Source organism: Salvia splendens, chromosome 15 (genome assembly GCF_004379255.2).
Source record: "Salvia splendens isolate huo1 chromosome 15, SspV2, whole genome shotgun sequence".
Lineage (NCBI taxonomy): Eukaryota > Viridiplantae > Streptophyta > Magnoliopsida > Lamiales > Lamiaceae > Salvia > Salvia splendens.
Genome location: NC_056046.1, coordinates 20,140,004 through 20,147,952, shown reverse-complemented (window position 1 = coordinate 20,147,952; position 7,949 = coordinate 20,140,004).

Sequence of the window (7,949 nt, the reverse complement as noted above, 5' to 3'; positions counted from 1 at the left end):
AAACATCATGTTCCCCACTCTCACGTACAAAGCCGCCTGTCAAATATCTCTCCTACCTCTTAGTCAGTAGAGTACCATCTTAAATTCCAGCCTAGATTAAGTCTCAACCCAAAGCGTGGTAGCTAACCAAACCTTCCAGAATATCACCACGATACCGAAACGCATCATCTCTGTGGGATTCGACCTTTACGTCCACTATACTAGTCAGTAGAAGTGGGTTGAGGAATTTTTGATACCAGGTTCAGGCTTAGCTGGGATTTCCATCCTGATCAGTAGGATACATCCTTTGCTCGAAACGACACCTGACAGAAACCTGCACTTTCAAATGGCGCCGTTGCCAGGGATGAATGACGTTATTAGCTGTTATTGTGTGTGATACTTTGGCGTATACATTGTTCATAATTTTTTTTCTCTTTCTTTTCTTTCAGTTTATGAGAAGTAGTTTGGCTCCTGACCATCGGAGACCGAAGATACTTCAGCGAGGATCTATACTCGTAACCACTCGATCTGGCTTGTCAACAGCTCTGTCTGACATAGGCACGAGTAGTGACGAGGAGCAAGATACCATAGAAGGAGGGATACCAGAACAAGTACTACAGTTGGAGGGTAACCCAAGGAGAATGGCAGACCACAATGACGACGATCCAAAGATCGGGACGCTGAACGCGCATACCGAAGGAGAACCACCGCAAGCTATAGTAGTCACCCCGGGACAGACAGCTTGTGATGTGAAGCCCCATGTTATTGCAATCCTGCCCACGTACAGTGGAAAGAGCTATGAAGGCCCTTACGAATTCCTTCATGAGTTCTGTAAGATTTGTAGGGCCTAGAGAAGACCAGCAGGGGCGACCGAGGATGACTACAGATTGAAGGCTTTGCCGTTCGTTCTAAAAGGGGAGGCTAACACCTGGTTCATGCGACTGCCCCCTAATTCCATTGAGAGTTGGGTAGATTTCAAGTCCGCGTTCTTAGGGGAATTCTTCCCGTCATCGAAGACGAGCGCATTGAAGAGAGAGATAACCAGTGTGAAGCAAGGGTATGATGAACCCTTGAGTGATTATTGGGCGAAGTATATGAGTCTTTTGGATGCATGTCAGAATCATCGTATGGCCGATATAGAAATACATCATACCTTTTATGAGGGGATGAAAAAGGCAACGAAAGACTTGGCAAACTCTTCGTTAGGAGGAAGTTTCACGCAGTTAAGGGTCAGCGAAGCTAAAAGGGTCCTAGGGAAGTTATTGAGTGCAAAGAAGGAGTACGACAATTCTAGGGATGGCTACAGCAGAGAAATAATTGCTAGTGCCTTGTCTACTGACCAGGAGCATAAGATAGAGCAGAAGATGGACGAATTGAAGAAGACACTCCTGAGCGCGATCGAGAAGAACGCACCACCACCTTCCCCAACTGGGAGCTACAAAGGTGGAGAGTAGAGAATTCAATGGCCGGGCTATGATCAACCTAATGATTTTGTCAATATGGAGCAAGTTAATGATGCCGGGTACTACAATTCTAGTGGGCATTGGATCCAGGGAAGGCAGCGGGACGCACCATGGAGGGACCATCCGAACTTTCGATGGGGAGACGGGAACCAAAATCAGAACCAAGGTCAGAACCAATACAACCCCCACCCCAACCAGAATCCCAACCGTGGCCCAGCAAATCCCGACCACCAGGCCAACTGGTCAGGAAGGAACCAACAAACCCATAACTAGAACCCACAGAACCAAAACTCAAACCCTGCTTATGTACCACCCCACCAGAGAAACTTCCAATATTATCAGAGTCAGCATAATCAAGGTTCCCAACATCAGCAGAACCAAAACCAGTTCCAAAGCCAGAACCATTTCCAAGGCCAGAACCAGAATCAATATCATCAAGACCAGTACAACCCTCCTGGCCAGTATAACCACTACCCATCTAACCAGAACCAGCAAAACTTCCAAAATTACCAACCCAACCAAAACCCCCAGTATAACCATCACCAAGGACCAAATCAGTCCCAATAGCCTAACAGGTCGAGGAGATCTACGGAGGACATGATGGGAGAATTGCTCGCTTCGCAGCAAAGTATCAAGGGTGAGTTGCAGTCCAATAATGAAGTAGTGCAGGGGATGAAGAATGCCCAGAAGGAGCATAAGGCGAACATAGACATGATGAATAGGCAATTGGCTCAGCTGGCGAGTTCAATGGGTGAAATGAAGGGAAATTCAGGAAAACTCCTATCTACAGTCCATGTTCCTGAAAAGGCGAACGTGAGCAAGGTCACATTGCGGTCCGGTACTGCCTATGAGGGACCTGAACCGAAGAAGTCCAACGGAGAGCCTAGTAGGACGAATATACTGAAGGATGTCGTCTCGGAGGGAGAGCTCAACAGACCTCTACCTCAGATGCAGGATCCATTCTTTTTGGATAAGGCACCATTGGAAAAGAATGAAACAAGAGGTGTACTGCCCAGGAGAGACCCTCCTAAGGAAACGGAACCCACGAAGGAGGCTCCAGCCCAGAATATACCCAAGGAAAACTCCGGGAAGGCTGTTGAAGGACCGACTGAAGAGGCGAAAGAAAAAAAACCATTCCCTTACCGGTTCATGACCAAGAGAAAGAAGGAAAACCCAGTGGATTACATGTCAATTTTTGGGAAGCTGGATATCACCATACCATTCCTCCAAGCCGTGAAGCTACCCCCGCTTGGAAAATTTATCAAAGAATTCATAGCCGGGAAAGCCTAGAAGGATGGGAAGATCATGGTGGAAGGAATAGCGTAAGCAATTGTGCAAGAAAAGCTACCGCCCAAGAGAGCAGACCCAGGTATGTTCACTTTGCTCATAACTATAGGAGATGTAAAAATCGAGCATGCAATGTGTGATCTGGGAGCTTCTATAAATGTTATGCCATTGTCAGTTTATAATCGGCTGAAGGGAGTAACGTTATCTAACACTAGGGTATTAATCCAACTGGCTGATAGGTCATGTATAAGTCCTGAGGGTGTGTTAGAGAATGTGTTGGTGAGAGTACATGATTTTACTTATCCTGCTGACTTTTACGTGATCAAGATGGGTGAGTCTGAAACTAGGGAGTCTAGCGGTATATTGTTGGGAAGGCCATTTCTTAGGACAACCAAGACGATTGTAGATATGGCTGAGGGAACAATTTGCATTGATTTTCATGGAGAAAAGTTTACCTTCGATATCAATGAGGCCATGAAAAAACCTATCGATTCTGAAAATCTATGCTATGTGGATGTAATTGACCCCCTAGTCCAAGATTTTCTTGAGACTGAATTATTGCAGGAAAAGCTACAAGCATTGGATGTATATGGGCAGACTGATGTAGAGACAGCTGCATGGTGTGACCTGATCAGTAGCCAAGGGTTAACTGATGAAGAGATAGAAGGAGCTATTAAGGACTTCTGCTAGAAATCAGAATTTATTGGAGCTGCAGTGGCTAAGCTACCAGTCAGTACAGATGAATTTTCAGAGGGAGAATTAGAAAAGGAAGGGGATGCTGCAAGGAACCCTCTACCAGCAGACACACTTCTCCCACAAGTGGAATTGAATAAGTTACCAGCAAACCTGAAGTATGCCTTTCTCGGGGAGGAAAATTCATATCCGGTGATCATAAGCAGCAGCCTGACAAAGGAGCAAGAAGCAAGGCTACTGACCGTCCTAGGCAGGAACAAGAAAGCAATTGGATGGAGCCTTACCGATTTGGTGGGAATAAGCCCTGACGTCTGCATGCATCATATTAGGCTAGAAGAAGGGGCGAAGGCACATCGAGATTCGCAGAGAAAGGTGAATCCCAACATGCGGGAGGAAATATTGAAGGAAATCTTGAAGTTGCTGTCATTAGGGATTATCTATTTGGTGCCCGATAGCGAGTGGGTCAGCCCTGTGCACATGGTTCCCAAGAAGTCCGGGATTCAGGTAGTTCAAAATGAGAAGAATGAGCTGATACCGACAAGGCTAGTCACTGGTTGGCGGATGTGCATAGATTACCACAAGCTGAACGCCGCGACCAGGAAAGACCACTTCCCTCTACCGTTCATCGACCAGATATTAGAGCGACTGGCTGGGAAGAAGTACTTTTATTTTTTGGATGGGTACAACGGGTATTTTCAAATCTACGTGAACCCTGAAGACCAGGATAAGACCACCTTCACCTGCCCGTTTGGAACCTATGCGTATAGACGCATGCCGTTCGGACTTTGCAATGCTCCGGGAACATTTCAGCGATGCATGATGAGCATATTTTCCGATCTAATTGAGAAGTGTATAGAAATATTCATGGATGACTTCACAGTCTACGGAGACTCTTTCGACTCATGCCTTCGTCATTTGGATGTAGTCTTGGAGAGGTGTCGAGCGAAGAGCCTAGTCTTGAATTTTGAGAAGTGTCATTTCATGGTCACAGAGGGCATCGCCCTAGGGCACGTGGTGTCAGAGAGAGGTATCCAGGTGGATCAGGCCAAAGTGGACGTCATTTCCAAACTACCGTTCCCTACTGACCAGAAGGAAATAAGGGGTTTTCTGGGGCACATGGGGTTTTATCGCTGATTTATTAAAGACTTCGCCAAAATTGCCCAACCCCTTACCAGACTTCTCCAAAAAGAGGTGGAATTCAATTTTGATGATCAATGCAAGGCTGCTTTCAACTTGCTCAGGGAGAGGTTGATATCTGCACCCATTATCCAGGCTCCTGACTGGGAGCATCCTTTCGAAGTCATGTGTGATGCCAGCGACTATGCAGTGGGAGCTGTGCTCGGTTAGAAGATCGAGGGAAGAAGGTATGTAATGTTCTATGCGTCTAAAACTTTAAATCAAGCCCAAATGAATTATGATACCACTGAGAATGAGATGATGGCCGTGGTTTATTCATTCGAGAAGTTTCGGCAGTACTTGTTGGGGTCAAATGTCATCGTTTATACTGACCATGCAGCCATTAAGTACCTGGTTACCAAGAAAGAATCCAAACCCCGCTTAATCCGATGGGTACTCTTGTTACAAGAGTTCGATTGGGAGGTGGAAGAAAAGAAGGGGGTTGAGAATAAGGTTGCGGATCATTTGAGCAGGATAGTGCTGGATGGGAATAGCGAGGAGGTGCGAGATCGATTTCCTGAGGAACACTTGTGTGAAGTGATTTTCGCCGCTAGAAAAATTGACTGGGAAGGAGTGATGAAGCTTACTGGCCAGAATGTGACAGAAAAAGGAAAGGAAAAAATAGGGCAGGAGCCATGGTATGCGGACCTAGCCAACTACTTAGTTTCAGGAGAGCTTCCAGAAGTGTCGAACGTCACCAAAGCTCAAAGAATGAAGATCAAGAGTGAAGCGAAATATTACTTTTGGGATGACCCGTACCTTTGGAAATTAGGAGCCGATTAAGTGTTTAGAAGATGCGTTCCTGACTGGGAGCAGAGGGACGTATTGACGCATTGCCACTCTTTGGCATGTGGAGGACACTTTGGTCCCAGGAAAACGGCAAGAAAGATTCTCGATAGCGGATTTTATTGGCCAACCCTCAACAAAGATGCCTATGAATTCTGTAGAGGTTGTGAGCGTTGTCAACCGACCGGTGGAATATCAACACGAGATGAAATGCCACAAGCCCCGATCATTGTTTGTGAGTTGTTCGATATATGGGGGATGTATTTCATGGGGCCTTTTCCCTCGTCGTATGGGAACTTGTATATCTTAGTAGCAGTTGACTACGTCTCCAAATGGGTAGAAGCCAAGGCCACAAGTACGTGTGAAGCAAGAGAGGTAGCCAAGTTCCTCAAAAGTAACATTTTCAGTCGGTTCGGAGTACCAAGGGCCATAATATTCGATCTAGGCACCCACTTCTGTAACCGCACCATCGAAGCCTTGATGAAGAAGTACGGTGTGCACCACAGATTATCCAGCCCCTACCATCCGCAAGCAAACGGTCAAGCCGAGATCTCTAACCGAGAGATAAAGAAGATTCTGGAAAAAACCATCAATCCTTCTAGGAAAGACTGGAGCGTGAGGTTAGAGGATGCTCTATGGGCATATCGGACAACCTATAAAACTCCCATAGGAATGTCCCCATACAGAATTGTTTTCGGAAAGATGTGCCACTTACTCGTCGGGATTGAGCACCGAGCATAGTGGGCAGTACAGCAAGTAAATGTGGATACTACATCCTGTGAAGAGGAAAGGAAGCTGCAGTTGCAGGAGCTAGAGGAACTTAGATTGGAGTCGTTCGACTCAGCCATGTGGTACAAAGAGAGAACCAAGTTGTGGCACGACAGGAATCTGAGGACCAAGGATCTCCATGTTGGGCAGAAAGTACTACTTTTCCAGTCGAGACTGAAGCTCATGCCTGGGAAGCTCAAGTCGAAGTGGACAAGGCCTTATGTCATCACTGCACTTCGTTCTAATGGAGCATTGGAGATTTCAGGGAGTCTTCCTAACTCTGAACCTTTTTATTGTGAATGGGCATAAGCTAAAGGTATTTAGGGATGTGGTGGATGATATTCCACTGCAATCACATACTCAGGTTTCATACTGACCGGTAGGATAGGGATTGGAATTCCACTGGGCTAGCTCCTTTTAGCGTAATTTACATATGCTGGTAAAGTAGAATTCCAATTTTCCTAAGGGAGATGTAAATAGTGTAAATACGTAGTAGTTAATTTAATCTTTGCCTGTTAGTGAATTTTAAGAAAACCCAAAAATATTTTCAGACCTCAACTATTAATTTGGAGTATATACTGACCATCAGAATCCCATTTTGGTGAAACTCCTATTTTATTTAAGTGTCCTTTTTTACTTTGTTTCTAATCTAGGAAAATATATGGGGAAATCATTAAAGGGCCGAATTTGAATTGGGACTTTGTTGCAGCTTTTGCAAGGTGACAGTGGCTGGCAGGGCGCGTGAGCAGAGAAACGAGAGGCAACGTCCAATCAGAGACCAGCATTACCAACCATCTCTCACTCGAATCGGCGCAACCTGAAAACCGCCTGCAGCCAGTTACAACCCACAACTTCCTATTCCAACTCCATAACCACACCGTCTCTCCCATTTCATTTCAAAACCCTCACCTGCAATTTCTCTTTGCAAAATTTCTCACCATCTCTCCACAAACACCAAACCCCATAATACACACAGAAAATCACAGATCTAAGCCATGGGAAAGAAAGCATGGGCAAAGAAAATCAAACCCACTTCAACCCGTAGGGAAGAAACTTCAGAATCACCACCGCCGCGGGAAGGACGGCCGCCGAGCCCACAACCAGAACCGCAACTACCGGAGCCGACTCCTCAGGCGCCAACAATGGTCTCCTTGGATGCAATGGCGGAATTCCTTCGACAGCAGGACCCTAATAGAGATTGGGCGGCGGCGCTGGCCGGTTTTAGTCAAATCGGGGGAAAAGGGAGCATGACCGGAGAAACCCCATCTAAACCGATTGTGCAATCCACGGTACAACCACCTAGCTCCATTCCGACTTCCTCTGAAATTCCACCAGGAAGAGAATCTCCCTCAATCATCGCACCGCCTGAGTCTGCGGAACCCTCCCAAACTCCACAACAGAGTGATTCGATGGAGGTTGACCCCATCTCCACCCATTACGATTCCGACGTAGAAGAATGTGAAGCGAGAAGAAGGGAGGAGGAAAAGGGCCATAAGGGAGGCGATGAACCTGAGAAAACGCCAACAGCGGAACCCATTCCTCAAGAAGCAGAAAGGGAAGGATGGATTTGAATGAGACGGCAAAGAAACAAGGCTTAATGACTGATGACGAATTTCAGGAAATTTTGGATGGAGTAAATCAGAGGGAAGATGATACTGCCACGATGGTTGAGGATTTGGACCTTACATCTAGGGCAGTAGGAGAGGAAGAGCCAGAGTTAGAAACTCCCCAGACAGAGGTGGGGGAGAGTGATGAGCATATTGAGAAAGAGTCAGTACCAAGAGCGGAGGTACTAGA